We start from the raw sequence: 18,084 nt of genomic DNA on the forward strand, positions 1-18,084 counted from the left end.
TCATTTCATCCTCCTGCTTTACTGTGCCTCCCATCCTCCAGGCCAGAACCTCTCTGTTTTACCTTCTCCAGAGAATATAACTCAAATATTCTCCTGGGATGAGGGACAGGCTCAACCAATGCTATGGAGTGGGAAATCTATCTTTCATACTTAGCTTTCACACAACCCTCCTCATTTTATTCCAGCCCCACCCCCATCCCACCCCCACACCCAGTTCCAGAGGTACTTAGTGCTGTCAACCCCTGTGCCTTCTGAGGATTTTGTGATGTAATTCAGGTTGGCTCTCAGATTTGCCCACTGCCAGTTAGGCATTGAGCCTTCTCTGTTCTTTCAAACTAATAATGCTTTGATTATTATCTACTGTTCTTCCTGTCCTAGTGGGTCTTTTTTCTTTTAAAAATACTATTACTGTATTTATAGTCATGCTTTGAGAGGGAGTGAAATTAGATGGATGTGCTCAGTTTGCCATATTAATTCAGAACCTTCTTACCTGTGGTCTTGCTCCCATCAAATCCTACCTACAAGCCCTTACCTCATCTCTTGCCAGAAACAAGTGGAATCAGGGTAAGGGAGTCTAGACAGGCTCCCTGTGGAGGGTGACCAGTCATTCAGGTCAATGTCAGTGAAGGCATGGCAAATCCTGTCTCCCTCTGAGTCAACACTGAGATCCAAGAGGCTCTATCTTCAGGGTAAGACAAGATAGCAAGCACCAATGCACCATGACAATGTTAATAATCAAGCCATTAGTTTGAAATAGAACCTAATGGGGAGGACCAGAGATGGAGCCTCGCCCCCAGAAAGGGTAGTCTGGGAAGAATTGTATAGGTTGCCACTTAACCCAATGGTGAGGTTCAGGATAGGCTTATAGTTTCAGTGAGGAGAACTAAAGGACGAATCCAGAAATCACATAGAGCTAGAGCTGGGATGGTAGGCTTCAGCTCCAAGGACTCACCACTGGAGCAAGACTAACACCAGAGAGACTGACTATAGCCCCTGGGTTTGTCTAGGTCCTTGCTACTCAGAATATGGGTTCAAGGACCAGCAGCTGGGGTATCATCTATTAGCTTGTTAGATATACATAATCACAGGATCTACCCTAAGCCTATTGTATCAGAACTTACATTTTAACAAGATCCTCAGCTGATATGAGTCTGCCCATAGTTTAAAAGTCTTCTATACCTACCTTTGGGGGCAAGCTGAGGGCAACAGTTGCTACAATTAGGGATACTCTTACAGACTTGCAGAAAATAAATCAAATTGAACTGACACTACTTTATTCGTGGTGAGTAAATGGATTTTCCAGTGCTTGATCTACTCAGATAAAACCCAGGTATACCATTATGATGGGACCACAAAGTCAATAAAATTTGTAGGATGGTCATATTTTCTCAATTAATACGGAAGGGCCCATCATACTCTTAGGTTATTAATTTTATGAAGGCACTAAAACCAGACAGAGAAACACGTGTCTTATATTTCAACAATTGCTAAGGGTTTAGAAAAACAAACCAAGAAAAACATGAGGACCTTCGAGAATCTAAAAGATGAAATGTAGGATCTGTGTAGCCTCACATTCTTGGTGTAGTAGAAACATAGTATTTTGAGTCAAAAGACCTGGTTTGAATCACATGTCCATCACTTACTGGCTAATAGTAGCCAAGTTATTCAACCTCTGACTTTTCTCATCTGAAAATGAGGAGTAATAATACCAAATCATACGGTTAAGTGAGCATTAAATAAGATGGTAAAGGGACTTTAAAACTATGAGGTACTGTGCAAATGTGAATTTTGTTGTTATTAAGCCCCTGGTTCAATTACAATTCTGTAAAGTAGAGCTATGACCAAACTGTATGACTGTAAAGTCTGGGGAATGCGGTAATTACCTACATGTTGTGATTTGAGAGACACCAGAAAAGGTCTTTGCTTGAGTGATAACTACAGCGTCTGAAATTCCGCCATCAATGTTATTATTCCTTGAGGTTAAATAAGTCTATTATCTCCGTAAATTCCTCTGTTAAAATCCAAATTCCACAATGAAAATACAATCAGCCCCTACTTGTGTTATTGCTTTATATGTTTCAAAATTTTTTCGTATTTATTATCTTATATTACCCTTTCAATTATGTGATATGGTGGGGTTGATATTTTTACTATTTTTGCCATTTTGCAAATAAACTAATTGAGGCTCAGACAGCTGAAAGTGAGTTAACCAAGTTCACACAGTCACTTCCATCCCTCCTGAAACTCAAGTCAAACATTTAAGTAAGTCTTTATCCTTCCTTTCCCTGCTATCTTATATTCGAGGCATGAGAAGATGTTATCAGTTCTACCTCCAAAATATTTTAAAATCCATGTTCTCTTCTCCATGTCTACTGCTATTTACTTTATCTACCATATTTCTACATCATTATCATCTCTACACTATCGTCTCTCACCTGGACTACTGCGATACCCTTCTGACTCTTCTCCCTGCTTCTACCTTTACTCCCACAATGCATCCTCATAAAGTAACCAAAATGATCTTTTAAAAACAGAAAGTGGATTTTTAACAAATGGTGCTGGATATCCACATGCCAAAGAATGAAATTGGACTCTTACCATACACCGTATACAAAAATTAACTCAAAATGGATAAAAGATCTAAACGTAGAAGCTAAAACTATAAATCTCTTAGAAGAAAACATAGAAGAAAAGCTTTATGACATTGGATTTGGCGATGATTTCTTGGATACAACACCAAAACCACAGGCAACAAAAGAAAAAATAAATAAATTGGACTTCATCAAAATTAAAAACACTTTGTGGGGCTTCCCTGGTGGCGCAGTGGTTGAGAATCTGCCTGCTAATGCAGGGGACACGGGTTCGAGCCCTGGTCTGGGAAGATCCCACATGCCACGGAGCAGCTGGGCCCGTGAGCCACAATTGCTGAGCCTGCGCGTCTGGAGCCTGTGCCCCGCGACGGGAGGGGCCGCGATAGAGAAAGGCCCGCGCACCGCGATGAAGAGTGGCCCCCGCTTGCCGCAACTGGAGAAAGCCCTCGCACGAACCGAAGACCCAACACAGCCAAAAATAAATAAATAAATAAATAAATAAATAAGAAAATCCTTTTAAAAAAAAAAAAAAAAACACTTTGTGCATCAAAGGACCCTATCAACAGAGCGAAAAGACAACCCATGGAGTGGGAGAAAATATTTGCAAATATCTGATAAGGGATTAATATCCAAAATACAAAGAACTCCTACAACTCATCAACAGAAAAACAAACAAACCAATTAAAAATGAGCAAAGGACTTGAATGGACTTTTTCTCCAAAAAAGATATACAGATGGTCAATAAGCACATGAAAAGATGCTCAACATCACTAATCACTAGGGAAGTGCAAATCAAAACCAAATGAGATACCACTTCACATTCATTAGGATGATGAAAGAAAGAAAGAAAAAGAAGAGAGAAAGTGAAAGGAAAAGAAACAGAGGAAAAGAAGGAGGGAAGGAAGAAGGAAGGAAGAAAGAAGAAAGAAGGAAGAGGAAGGAAGGGAAGGAGGGAGGGGGAGGGAGAGATGGAGGGAGAGAGGGAGAAAGGAAGAGAGAGATGAAAGAAAGAAAGAAAAAGAAAGAGGAAAGAAGGAAGGAAGGGAGAAAGAAAAGGAAAGAAAAGAACAAGTGTTGACAAAGATATGCAGAAATTGGAACCCTTGTGCATTGCTGATGGGAATGGAAAATGGTGAAGCCACTGTGAAAAACAGTATGGCAGTTCCTCAAAAAATTAAAGAATTAGGGAATTCCCTGGTGGTCCAGTGTTTAGGGCTCCACACTTTCACTGCTGAGAGTCTGGGTTCAATCCCTGGTCAGGGAACTAAGATCCTGAAGTCTGTGCAGCACGTCCAAACAAACAAACAAAAGAATTACCATACAATCCAGCAATTCTACTTGTGGGTATGTATTCAAAACAATTGAAAGCAAAGACTTGAACAGATATTTGCACATTCACAGGAGCATTATTCACAATAGCCAAAGATGGAAACAACACAAATATCCACTGATGTATGAATGGATAAACAAAACATGAGGGGGTTTTTTGTATATACATTCAATGGAATATGCTTCAGCCTTAAAAATGAAGGAAATTCTGACACATGCTACAACATGATGAACCTTAAAGATATTACGCTGAGTGAAATAAGCCAGACACAAAAGGACAAATACTGTATGATTCCATTCATATGAGGTACCTAGAAGAGTCAAATTCATAGAGACGGAAAGTAGAATGGTGGTTGCCACGGGTAGGGGGAGAGGAGAATGGAGAGTTATTTTTTAATAGATACCGAATCTCACTTTAGGAAGATGAAAAAGTTCTGGAGATGGATGGTGGTGATAGTTTCACAACAGTGTGAATGTACTTAATGCCACTGAACTATACACCTAAAAATAATTAAAGTGGTAAATGTTATGTATATTTTACAAAAACAAACAAACCAAAAATCCCTCCAAAGCAGAAACCTGATCTTCTCAATCCTCTCCTTAGGATCTTTTAATGATTTCTGTCTACGGTTAGCATGGACTGCAAGGCCCTGTATTACCTGGCTGATGTTTACTTTGCCAACCTCATTTTGGGAAGGAAGAAAGGGAGGTAGGGAAGGATAAAGGGAGGAATCAGAGCTGAGATTCAAATCCAGGTCTCCTGACTCTCAGTGATATAGTCTGTCTACTGTAATTACCTGCCTCCTATATTTGTAAGTTAAACTTTATCAGCTAATTAACACCTTAGATCAAATAATTTAGCAAATTGTTTTCCATTGTGATACCTTGCTCAGAATCCAGTCCTTACCTACATAATATGATAACTTGTTCATGAAGAAAGATATCCTGAGCAGGTAGCACTGGAAAATAAAAGCAGAGTGGGGAACTGCAGTCAGTTCTGATTTGTTCTAACTGGGGAAGCAGGGGAAGCTTTACAGAGGAAGGGCTATTAGAACTCAGCAAAGCTTTAAGAAGAAGTAGAATTTCCATGGGTAAAGGATGGTAAAAAGGACACTGAAGGCAGAGGACAGCCAGAGCAAAGACAAGGAAAAATGCACAAGTGGAGAATGCCTGGGAACAGTCAGGTAGATGGAAGGGTGGAACAGATGGGAGTGTAGACTGGAGGGGTGGGAGATGAAGTTGGGGAGGCAGTTCAGGACCTAAAAGGGAGAAGGGAACTCAAAGCCATGATAAGGAAACTGGACTTTAAGAGAAAAGGAGAGTGAGTCACTGCAGTGTAGAATCAGAGCCAAGGAACCCCAGGAGTTTTTGGTGGAGAGAAAGGGAAAGGGCAACGTCATGGGCCAAGTACCTGCATCTGAGCATGTGGGGACTTAGGATGGGGAAGGCAGAAAGATGGGGAAGAAAGAGGAAGGTCTCTTCCGGACCTATGCTCAGACAGGGAAATTAAGAGGAGGGGACTAGAGACAGATGCTAGACAACTGTGATACTGTTTGAAGAACTCTAAAGAGTGTAGTTTGCACAGGAAACTATATTAAATATCTTGTGATAAACCATAATAGAAAAGAGTGTGAAAAATATGTATATATGTATAACTGAATCACTTTGCTGTACGGCAGAAATTAACACAACATTGTAAATCAACTATACTTCAATAGAATAATTTTTTTAAAAAAGAGTGTAGTTCGAACCTGGAATCAAGAGACCTTAATGAAAAAAGTAACGGAGGTGGGTGGATCCTAGAGGGTTTTGATAAAGATCTTAGATAATTTCCTTATTTTAGAAATTTTAGCCTAACTCTGTGAAAATTGCACTAATACCTCTGGTTGACTGGCTATCTACAACAGCAGAGTGAATGGAATAAATAAATAAGATTTTTTAACGTTCAATGTTTATAGACATATTTATTTTAAAAATGACTGGGGACTTCCCTGGTGGCACAGTGGTTAAGAATCTGCCTCCCGACTCAGGGGACACAGGTTTGAGCCCTGGTCCGGGAAGATCCCACATGCTGCAGAGCAACTAAGCCCTTGTGCCACAATTACTGAGCCTGCATGCCACATCTATTGAGACTGCACGCTGCAACTACTGAAGCCTGCGTGCCTAGAGCCCGTGCTCTGCAACGAGAAGCCATTGCAATGAGAAGTCCGCACACTGTAACGAAGAGTAGCCCTCGCTCGCCGCAACTAGAGAAAGCCCACGTGTAGCAACGAAAACCCAACGCAGCCCAAAAAAATTTTTTTAATAAATAAATAAATAAAATAAAAAATGACTGAATTAGAAGACGTTAAATAATGTTGATACACACCAGGAAGGGATTAGGCAAGGAAAGGCGCATTATTTCACCACAAGAAATAAAGACCATAGTTAGACGTTAACGACCAGCCAAAGCTTTAGATCTTGTGGTAGGTTTCCTAGCTCCAGAGGATCATTATGGTGGAAACTTCTTTATGGTACTTAGCTGAAATAAACAGATGGCAGTTGGAGAATTTTACTCTGTGACCCCAGTGTATTGTTAAAAAGAAAGCACTCTTTTAATAAGTCTGGTATGTGAGGAGGGAAGGCACAAAAATCCAAAATGGTTTGGTGATACTGAAAATCCTATTAAGTAAGAGGGCATAGTGAAGCTCCAAGAGGGCAGAGATCTCTGTAACCCAATCTGCTAGAAAGTGACCAGAACACGGAAACATTCAGTAAGTATTGTGAAAGAATGGATGGATGCAAAGGTATGGATTCTTGGCTTTGTTTTAACCTAGAAGATCTCCAGCAGTGAGCCACAAAGCTCTGAGCTTGGTCCTGAGCTGTTACGTTCTTTTGATTGAAGAAATACAAGGTATGCTTACCATAGAGCTATCAATAATTAGGGCTGGCGAGTAATACACTGGCCTTAGAAGAAAATTCCCTGTCAAGTGACTACTTAAATCAGAATTTGAGTAAATATCTGTAAGTTGTGCTATAAATAGATTTCTACATGACTTCTCACCTGAGCTGCCTTCTAACTTTCAAGTTCCCTGATAATGATTACGGTATTCCTTATACTTAAGCGCCTGCAAATGTTCCCTATTGCCTATCTAAGTAACAATTTCCTCTTTGCAATGCCCTGCTTACTTTGATCCTACTCTCCTTTTTTTTCAGCACTTTTGAAAAGCTTTTTCTCATCCCACACAGAGGCCTGTTCTACTTCAGTGGTTCAAAGTTTAAATAACATAAGTGTTGGATTTAGAAGGAACTGGCTCTGAATTCCAGATCCACCACTTGCCGTGGGGCTTTTGGTAAATTACCTGACTTCTTTCAGCTTTAGTTTTATCATAAAATGGTGATGATGGTGATGATGATGATGTGTTTTCTGAGGATTAATAAAGATCATATGGAAGTTCCCAGGACTGTGTCTGATACTTAGTCCTGTCATCTTTCTTCTTCATGGATTTTTTTCCCCTTCTGTCAGGACCATACTATTCACTGCCTAATTGCTTTTGAATTGTTCCACGTGTTTTCATTTTAGCGTTACTACTAGATTGTTATGGAATCCTGGAGTCTGTAAGCAGGGTCCAAAAAGTTTGACCTCCCGTACCTGTAGTACTTGTCTATAAAATGAGACAGCTGGACCAAATAATCCTTTTATCTATGAATTCTGTTATTTCAATATGCCTTTTATATCCCTGAGGTGGCTTGCACAGTCTGACACGCAACTATTTGTTAACTGAATGACTAAAATCTCTTGTTACTTCTCTCTTTTCTATTTACAGTAGTCATAATATAGTAGTAGTAGGATCAATATAGTAGGATCAACTAGGATAATGTATATGAAAAGTAATTTTAAAACTTGAAGTCGTAATTATATGTGTGTATATAAATTATATATTTATATATATTATATGTATACATAAGCAGTACATAATATATATAAACTACCATCTATATATATCTATATATAAATATATGTAAATATATAGATATAGATAGATAGATAGATAGATGATGTGGTAGTTGTAATAGTAGAAAGAATAGTGGAAATAGGACCATCCATGATTTGAGGCAATTCTAATTTATTTACCAGTGTAAGACTGAGGCTGGACTTATGTGACCCCAGGCCCAGCTTATGCTTGTCCAGGGTGATTCTCTGACAGCAGAGAGGTCCCATGTCATTGGGAAATTATTATTTATTAGTTTTACAGCGCATTGTACACAGAATCCATGCTCTGTGTTAGTCAATGTGAAGAAAATAAAGCTGATTCAGGCATGATCCCAATCTGGTGAAGGAGACAGCTAATATGAAGTTATCACCATAATATTTTACTCCTGAGAGATATTAAGCAAGGGAGATTTTTCTCCTGCTGCCTCTTCTCTTCAAGCCTTTAATCTTGCTGGCCCCTTACTTCTCTCCTTTACCCTCTCTGCTTTATACCTGGCAATTCCTATTTATTCTTTTTGTTTTAATTAATTAATTTATCTATTTATTTTTGGCTGTGCTGGGTCTTCATTGCCGCACACGGGCTTTCTCTAGTTGCAGCGAATGGGGACTACTCTTCCTTGCGGTGCACGGACTTCTCATTGTGGTGGCTTTTCTTGTTGCGGAGCACAGGCTCTAGGTGCACGGGCTTCAGTAGTTGCGGCACGCAGGCTCAGTAGTTGTGGCTCGTGGGCTCTAGAGCTCAGGCTCAATAGTTGTGGCACACAGGCTTTGTTGCTCTGTGGCATGTGGGATCTTCCCAGACCAGGGATCAAACTTGTGTCCCCTGCATTGGCAGGTGGATTCTTAACCACTGCACCACCACGGAAGTCCTTCCTATTTATTCTTTAAGACTCAGTTCAGGTACACAATGTTTCCACTCCCCCCACACCTTACCATCACATTACTAAAGGCCTATTTATAGCAGTTTCTTTTAGCTAGTACATCATGTTCAGCAATCAAGAAAAATTAAAAGGCATATTAAAAAGCAAAAAAAAAAAAAAAACCCTGCAATTTGAAGAGGTAGCTCAAGCATCAAAACCAGACATCTAACCAGAGTTATTAGAATGATCAGACCTGGAATTTAGAACAACTATGATTAATGTACGAAGGACTCTAAGGGATAAAGTAGACAGCATGCAAGAACAGATGGGTAATGTAAGAAAAGAGATGGAAATTCTAAGAAAGAATCGAAAATAAATGCTAGAGATCAAAAACACTGTAACAGAAATGAAGAATGTCTTTCATGGCTTATTAGTAGACTGGTCATGGCTGAAGAAAGAATCTCTGAGCTTGGGGACATATCAATAGAAGTCTCCAAAACTGAAGAGCAAAGACAATAAAGACTGAAAAAAACAGAATGAATATCCAAGGACTGTAGGACAACTACAAAAAGTCTAAGATATGCATAATGGAAATAACAAAAAGAGAAGAAACAGAGAAAGGAACAAGAGAAATATCTGAAGCAATAATGACTCAGAATTTCTCCAAATTAAAGTCAGACACAAAATCACAGATCCAGGGAGACTGGAGAACAACAAGAAGGATAAATGTAAAAAACCTACACCTAGGCATAGCATTTTCAAACTACAGAAAACCAAAGATAAAGAAAAATGCAAACATATAAAACTCCTAGAAAATAACATAGAAGAAAAACCTAGATGATCTTTTAGGTATTAATACAATGCCAAGGGACTTCCCTGGTGGTGCAGTGGTTAAGAATCTGCCTGACAATGCAGGGGACATGGGTTCGAGCCCTGGTCCAGGAAGATCCCACATGCCGCAGAGCAACTAAGCCCGTGCACCACAACTACTGAGCCTGTGCTCTAGAGCCCGCGAGCCACAACTACTGAGCCCGCATGCTGCAACTACTGATGCCCGCGCACCTAGAGCCCATGCTCCACAGCAAGAGAAGCCACTGCAATGAGAAGCCCGTGCACCACAACGAAGAGTAGCCCCTGCTCACTGCAGCTAGAGAAAGCCCGCATGCAGCAATGAGGACCCAACGCAGCCAAAAATAAATGACTAAATAAATTTTTTTAAAAATACGCAGCCAAAAATAAATGACTAGATAAATTAAAAAATAAAATACAACACCAGAGGCACAGTCCATGAGGGAAATAATTGATAAACTGGACTCCATTAAAATAAAAAACTTCTGTACCACAAAAGACAATGTCAAGAGACTAAAAAGACAAGCCACAGAATGGGAGAGAATATTTGCAAAAGACATCTGATAAAGGACTGTTATCCTAAATATACAAAGAACTTTTAAAACTCAACAATAAAGAAACAAACAACCTGATTTTAAAAATGGGCCAAAGTCCTTAACAGATTCCTTACCAAAGAAAATATACAGATGGCAAATATGCATATGAAAAAATGCTCCACATCATATGTCATTAGGGAATTGCAAATAAAACAACGAGAATATCACTACACACCGATTAAAATAGTCAAAATGCAGGACTTCCTAGTGGTCCAGTGGTTAAGACTCTTGAGCTTCTACTGCAGGTTGCATCCTTGGTGGGGGTAGTTCTGCATGCTGAACTGTGCGATCAAAAAAAAAAAAAAAAAAGTCAAAATCCAGAACACTGACAACACCAAGTGCTGACAAGAATACGCCATTGGCTGGTGGGAATGCTAAATGGTTTAGCCACATTGGAAGACAATTTGGTGGTTTCTTACAAAACTAAACATACTCTTACCATATAACCCAGCAATCATGCTTCTTGGTATTTACCCAAATGAGTTGCAAACCTAGGTCCACGTGAAAACCTGCACATGGATGTTTAAGGCAGCTTCATTCATAATAGCCAGAACTTGGAAGCAACCAAGATATTCTTCAAAAGGCAAATGGTATATCCATTCAATAGAATATTGTTTATCACTGAAAAGCAATGAGCTATCAAGCCATGAAAAGACATGGAGGAATCTTAAATGTAGGTTACTAAGTAAAAGAAGCTAATCTGAAAAGGCCATATACCGTATGATTCCAACTACATGATGTCTGGAGAAGGCAAAACTATGGCGGCATTAAAAAAAAAACCAGTGGTTGCCGGGCTTTGGAGAGGGAGGGGGTAGGGAGGAATAGGTGGAACACAGAGAAATTTTAGGGCAGTGAAAACACTGTGTGATATTGTAATGATGGATACATATCATTATACATTTGTCCAAACCCACAGAAAGTACAATACCAAGAGTAAACCCTAATGCAACTTATGGACTTTGGGTAATTATGATGTGTCAGTGTAGGTTCATCACCTAGGGGCAGGACAGGAATAAAGACGCAGACATAGAGAATGGACTTGAGGACATGGGGAGGGGGAAGGGTAAGCTGGGACGAAGTGAGAGAGTGGCATGGACTTATATATACTAACAAATGTAAAATAGATGGCTAGTGGGAAGCAGCTGCATAGCACAGGGAGATCAGCTCCGTGCTTTGTGACCACCTAGAGGGGTGGGATAGGGAGGGTGGGAGTGAGACACAAGAGGGAGGAGATATGGGGATATATGTATATGTATAGCTGATTCACTTTGTTATAAAGCAGAAACTAACACACCATTGTGAAGCAATTACACTCCCATAAAGATGTTAAAAATAATAACAATAAATAAATAAATTAAAATTTTTTAAATGTAGGTTCATCAATTGTAACAAATGTACCATCCTGTTATAACAGTAGGGGAGGCTGTCCATGTGGGTGGGCAAGAGGTATATGGGAAATCTCTATACCTTCTTCTCATTTTGCTGTGAACCTAAAACTGCTCTTTAAAAATTGTCTTAAAAAAAAAAATTCAGATCAGGCATCATTTTCTCCTAGAAGCCTTTTCTAACCACCCCACCTCCTCCTTTCATTTCTTAGAACATTCAATTCTCTCCTCTATCATTGTGTATTGTATTAGAATCATTTGTCCTCACTATCACTAGATAGTGAGTTCCTTGAGGAGAGAAATGTTACCTTACTCATCTTTTCTCCCCATTATTTAGCAGAGTGCCTGACACATAAGTAAGAATTCAGTAAATACCTACTGAAATGAAAAGAAATTCAGTGGGCCTAAGATCACTTTGTCAATTACTTGGACATTGCCTTTAAGAATATCCAGCTTTTTAAAACATACAAGAAGATGCAAGAAACTGTCTGCCAGAACTAATTTGGACGATGCCCGGTTACCTCCTGTGTTCCAACTTCCCACTGCATTGCAGCCTTTTAGGATTCCAGGTGCTTATTCCTATTCTTGACCTCGGTTCCAGCATCTGTTCCCCTCAGCTTTAACAGTCTTCTTGAGACCTGAAAATTAACCTTGACTATTCATCCATCAAACATTTACCAAAAAATATTTATTATGCCAGGCACTTCCTGGTACTGGGGTTACAAGCAAACAAGGCTCCTACCCCAGAAGAACTCATTTAGTCAGGGAGAGAGACTTGTAAACACATGGGTAAGAGAAAGGTAGACATTGTGATAGAAACAGCCATGGACTTTTGGCACTCAGAACTCAGGGTTTTATCTTGAGAGAGACCCTAAAAATCCATGATATAAGGATTTGTCATTTTTAATGAGGTGGAAATTTGAATGAAACTATCTTGAAGGTTGGTGGGCAATGAAAGCAAAGCACTTGGCCAGATGTCTAGACTGGGTGTGTATTTTGGCCTGGCATTGAGGTTCTTAACTCCTTCTCAAGCACATTGTTACATTCATTACAGATATCAAGCTGATTGTTTAAATTTTTCAGGTACATTTAATCAGAGAGTAAATGCTATTGTAGGGTTCCCCAAAATGGGGTGTTCTCTAAGACCTCAGGAAAATGTTCTCATGAATGTGAAGGATATATTATATGTACTTAAGGATAAATTTATTAAATATATAGACCTGTACAATGAAAGTTACAAAATTTGCTGAGAAAAATTAAAGATGATCTAAAATGATGGCACAATAAACAGTATTCATGAATCAGAAGACTCAGTGTTGTTTTTAATTCTCCCCCAAATATGTATTCAATGTATCCCAGTCAAAATTTCAAAAGGCTTTTTGTAGAAATCAAGAACATGATTCTAAAATTTATATGGAGGGAATATCCTGGCGGTCCAGTGGTTAGGACTCATCGCTTTCACTGCTGGGGGGCCTGGGGTTCAATCCCTGGTTGGGGAACTAATATCCCGCACGCCACACAGCACAGCCAAAATTAATTAATTAAATAAAATTTATATAGAAATGCAAAGGACCTAGGAGAGTCAAAACAATTCTGAAGAAGAAGACAGCTACAAGACTTACACTATCTGATTTCAAGAGTAACTATACAGTTACAGAAACTGTGATAGTCTGGTATTGGTATAAAGATAGACATAAATATAAATGGAACAGAATGTAAGTCCAAAATTGACCCACACATATATAGTCAATTGTCTTAAAATAAAGCAGCCAAGATGTCAATAATTCAATGGAGGACTTCCCTGGTGGCGCAGTGGTTAAGAATCCACCTGCCGGGCTTCCCTGGTGGCGCAGTGGTTGAGAGTCTGCCTGCCAATGCAGGGAACACGGGTTCGAGCCCTGGTCTGGGAGGATCCCACATGCCACGGGGCAACTAGGCCCGTGAGCCACAGCTACTGAGCCTGTGCGTCTGGAGCCTGTGCTCCGCAACAGGAGAGGCCGCGACAGTGAGGGGCCCGCGCACCGCGATGAAGAGTGGCCCCCGCTCACCACAACTAGAGAAAGCCCTCGCACAGAAACGAAGACCCAACACAGCCAAAAATAAATAAATTAATTAATTAAAAAAAAAGAATCCACCTGCCAATGCAGGGGACACGAGTTCAAGCCCTGGTCCGGGAAGATCCCACATGCCGCAGAGCAACTAAGCCCGCAAGCCACAACTACTGAGCTTGTGCGGCACAACTACTGAAGCCCGTGCACCTAGAGCCCGTGCTCTGCAACAAGAGAAGCCACCGCAATGAGAAGCCCATGCACCGCAACGAAGAGTAGCCCCTGCTCGCCGAGAAAGCCCGTACACAGCAATGCAGACCCAACGTAGCCAAAAATAAATAAACAAATAAATAAATTGCGCTGGAACAATTGGACATCCATATGCAAAAAAATTAACTTTGTTCTTTACTTCACACCATACACAAAAATTACCTTAAAAAGGATTACTAACTGAAATGTAAAACTTAAAGATATAAAACTTCTAGGAGAAAACATTGCAGAAACTCTATTGTATTGATAATTAATAGTAGATAAAGATTTATTAAATAGAACACAAAAATCACACACCATAAATGAAAGAAAATGATAAATTGTATTTTACCAAAGTTAAAAACTTCTGTTCTTCAGAAGATACTGTAGAGAATTCCCTGGTGGTCCAGTTAAGATCCCGCATGCCAAGTGGCATGGCCAAAAAACAAAATAAAAATAAAAAAACAAACAAACAAAAAGACACTGTTAAGAAAATGAAAACACAAGCCACAGATTGGGAGAAAAAAATGTTTGAAATAAATATACTGACAAAGAACTTTTGTTCTGAATATAGAAGAACTTTTACGATTCAGTAATAAGACAAATAACCTAATATTTTTTTAATGGGCAAAAGAGTTGAACAGGTACTTTGCAAAAGAAGATCTATAAATGGCCAAAAAGAATATGAAAAGATGCTTAATATCATCAGGGAAATGCAAATTAAAACCACCATAATATATCATTACATAACAACTAGAATGGCTAAAGTTTTTTTAATTGATAGTATTGTGTATTGCCAAGGATACAGAGCAACTGGAACTCTCACAGTCTGTTGATGGGGGTGTAAAATGATAAGCCACTTTGGAAAACAGATGGGCAGTTTATTATAATGTTAAACATACACTTGCCATATGACTCAGCATTTCCAGTCCTAGATCCAAGAGATCCAAGACAAAGGAAAACACACGTCCACACAAAGATTTCTACATGAACCTTCATCTTCATTTTATTTATAATAAGCAAAACCAGAAACAACCCAAATGTCCATTAACTATTGACTGGATAAACAAATTGTAGAATATCCATCAACAGAACACTACTTGGCAATAAAAAGGAGTGAACTATGTACTGGTACACACAACAACATGGATGAATCTTAATATATCATGTTAACAGGAAGAAACCAGAAACAAAAGTTGATTCTACTCTATGATTCTATTTATTGAAATTGTAGAAAAAGCAAAATTAAAGTGACAGAAAGCGGATCAATGTTTGGTCATGTCAAAATGACTCAGGAGCCAACTTGAATGGGATCATTTTGGGACAATCTGGTTATCAATAAGCAAAATAATTGTAATGAATGAAACATATCAAATGTGTTTCAATCCATGAGTTTATAATGATACTAAACCACACATACACACACACACACACACACACAGTTAAAAAAATATAAGAATATGACAAACTAACAATTTTCAGTTGGGAAGACAAAAATGTTATAATATGTTCTTTCTTTTTTTTTTTAATAGATATTTATTGGAGTATAATTGCTTTACAATACTGTGTTAGTTTCCGCTGTACAACAAAGTGAATCAGCCATATGCATACACATGTCCCCATATCCCCTCCCTCTTGAGCCTCCCTCCCATCCTCCCTATCCCACCCCTCTAGGTGGTCACAAAGCACCGAGCTGATCTCCCTGTGCTATGCTGCTGCTTCCCACTAGCCAACTATTTTACATTCGGTAGTGTATATATGTTGATGCTACTCTCACTTCACCCCAGCTTCCCCCTCCCACCCCATGTCCTCAAGTCCATGCTCTATGTCTACATCTTTATTCCTGCCCTGCAACTAGGTTCATCAGTACCATTTTTTTTTTAGATTTGATATATATGCGTTAGCATATGGTATTTGTTTTTCTCTTTTTGACTTACTTCACTCTGTATGACAGACTCTAGGTCCATCCACCTCACTACAAATAACTCAATTTTGTTTCTTTTTATGGCTGAGTAATATTCCATTGTCTTTACATTATTTCTAACAATATCTTGACCTGACCACAAAGATCTTAAAATTGAGAAATAAAATACTTACTGACCATATGGTTACTGATTGAAAGAAATCGAGGCAAATGAAAATGTGTTAATTTGTAAGAATGGGAGTGAAAAACTTTTTTCCTGTTGAAACATTTCTTAATGTTGTTTTAACAATCAATAAAACTCTGAAACTCTTTTTCTATAAACCATCTGACCTTGCGTTCTACCCACAGAAATTCCCTGAATTCACACTGTGTGTCCATTCTCAGTCCACATAGCTTTTCTTCCTCCTTTTCATATCTGAAATGCCAGGTCCCCTGAAGTCCCCCAGTTTAATTACTGTAAGTGATGAAAGGCCAAACAGTCTCCTAAACTCCAGGCCACTTGGGTGGTGTTTTGACACTCATTCTCAAAGTCCTAGGTTTACATTTGATCATGTTTACATTACTCCAATCAGTCCATAGACCTTTTGTCAGGGTTTCTATATTTTCTCCCTTTGGGTTGGCATGCAGTCATGAGGGAAACCAGAAAGAATCCGGATGGAATCATTAAACCCATCATCATTAATGGAAAGACAACTTGAAGGGCAAGCTCTCCTGATAGCTTTGTCAATTTGTCTCATAGTCAGAAAACAGCTATTTTTACCTATCACCAGCTGTATGGTGATATGGAAAACTGTATGGAAAACACAGACCCTGAATGGGGCCCAGGGGAAGGGGAGGTTGTGTGTGGGAAGTGAGGAGTGAGATAGGGTTGTATGCCCCAGAATCATGTTCCTGCAAGGAACTGAGGGGATAGTGGAGGCTTAGAGCTAAAAAGAACCTCAGCAATGACCTAGTCCATCCCTTTCACCTTACACATTAAGAAACAAAGGCTCAAAGAAGTAAAGTGAGCAATAGCCTTCAGAGAAGAACCCAGGGCACCCTGAAGCTTAGTTTAGGGTCCTTTCCACTCTACCACCTGCATTTTTAAAATGAATTATTTAGAAAGCTGAAACAGACATATTAGGAGACAACCTCAATAAATTTCAGGGTTCGGTGACATTCAGATTTTGCCAAAACACTAAAAATTGCCTGAGCCATAGAGGTATTCAAACATTTGCAGAGGCTAGTTTAACCAGCTCTAGTGTTCCCTGGGGCACACTTCCCTTGTTTATGTTTCTTAATTAAAAAGCTGAAAACAAGAAAGTATAAAGATAGGTCATAGGGTCCACATAGGCACAAATTCAACCCTTGATCATTCATTCCTGGTTGAGCAATACTTAATGAGTGTCTGCTATGCATCAGGCAGCATGCCAGGTGCTGGGAATCCACACAACAAGGTCTCTGCTCCCTCAGAGCTTAAGTATAGCAGGGAAGACAGTGTATTAAAGTAGTAATTACATTAAAGTGTGTTGAGTGTTAAAACTGAGGAAATTCAGGATTCTATGGATTTATCCCTGGAGACTAATTCAAGCTGTGTCTTCTGTTATCAGTATATTTCTGGGCTCTTTTTATAGCATCATTTGAGTTCCCCAAACACAAATTCTTTTCGATAAAACATTTAAAGCAACATTTACCTGCTGGTGTTCCATAAATTGTGTGAACATCTGCAAGAGAATTATGAGGTAAATTAGCGTTTTATAGGAGGACAAATTATTTTGGATTATATACGTCTGATAAATTTAGTACCATTTGACAGTACAGGTCACCTGAAAAATAATTTGACATATCTTGAAACTTTAGGCTTCCAGGTTTTCACAGTAATTCTTAACGGGTTTTGTCTGCAAAACCGACCCCCCTGACCATTTTCAGAACTCTGGAAGGCTCTACCAATTCAGACAAGGGTCTTAACGAATCCTATCCATTTTTAAAGGGCCAGCTCAGGGCGCTGCTCCACCAAACGTTTTCATAGCCTGCGTACATCTTTTGCCCCTCCTCTCTGTTATAGATTCCGCATTTATATAGGATTTAGCACATCATCTTTTCAACATTAACTCTGTGTGTATATATATATATATATCTTCCCCGAAACTGGATGGATCTCTAAGGAAAAGACTGTCTCTCCATCCCCCTATAGTATCACCTTAAGAGGCGGTCATCCAAAATCCGTACATTCATCATAGAAACAGAAATTCCACCCATAAATGTAAGGGACTGCCTCATTAACCTTGGGGCCCTATTTCC

The 18,084-nt window shown here is 39.3% G+C and overlaps 1 long non-coding RNA gene across 1 annotated transcript in view; it reads right to left on the reverse strand.

Annotated features, from left to right (window-relative positions):
- The window catches only part of LOC114235813 (uncharacterized), a 45,656-nt gene that overhangs the window by 27,253 nt on the left and 319 nt on the right, over window positions 1-18,084 (reverse strand). Inside the window, exons 2-3 of the long non-coding RNA XR_003621896.2 lie at window positions 17,478-17,507; window positions 10,374-10,479 (exon numbers count right to left, since the gene is read on the reverse strand). This is a non-coding gene — a long non-coding RNA (uncharacterized LOC114235813). The remainder of the gene's footprint in view (window positions 1-10,373; window positions 10,480-17,477; window positions 17,508-18,084) is intronic.

Source organism: Balaenoptera acutorostrata, chromosome 9 (genome assembly GCF_949987535.1).
Source record: "Balaenoptera acutorostrata chromosome 9, mBalAcu1.1, whole genome shotgun sequence".
NCBI classification, from domain to species: domain Eukaryota; kingdom Metazoa; phylum Chordata; class Mammalia; order Artiodactyla; family Balaenopteridae; genus Balaenoptera; species Balaenoptera acutorostrata.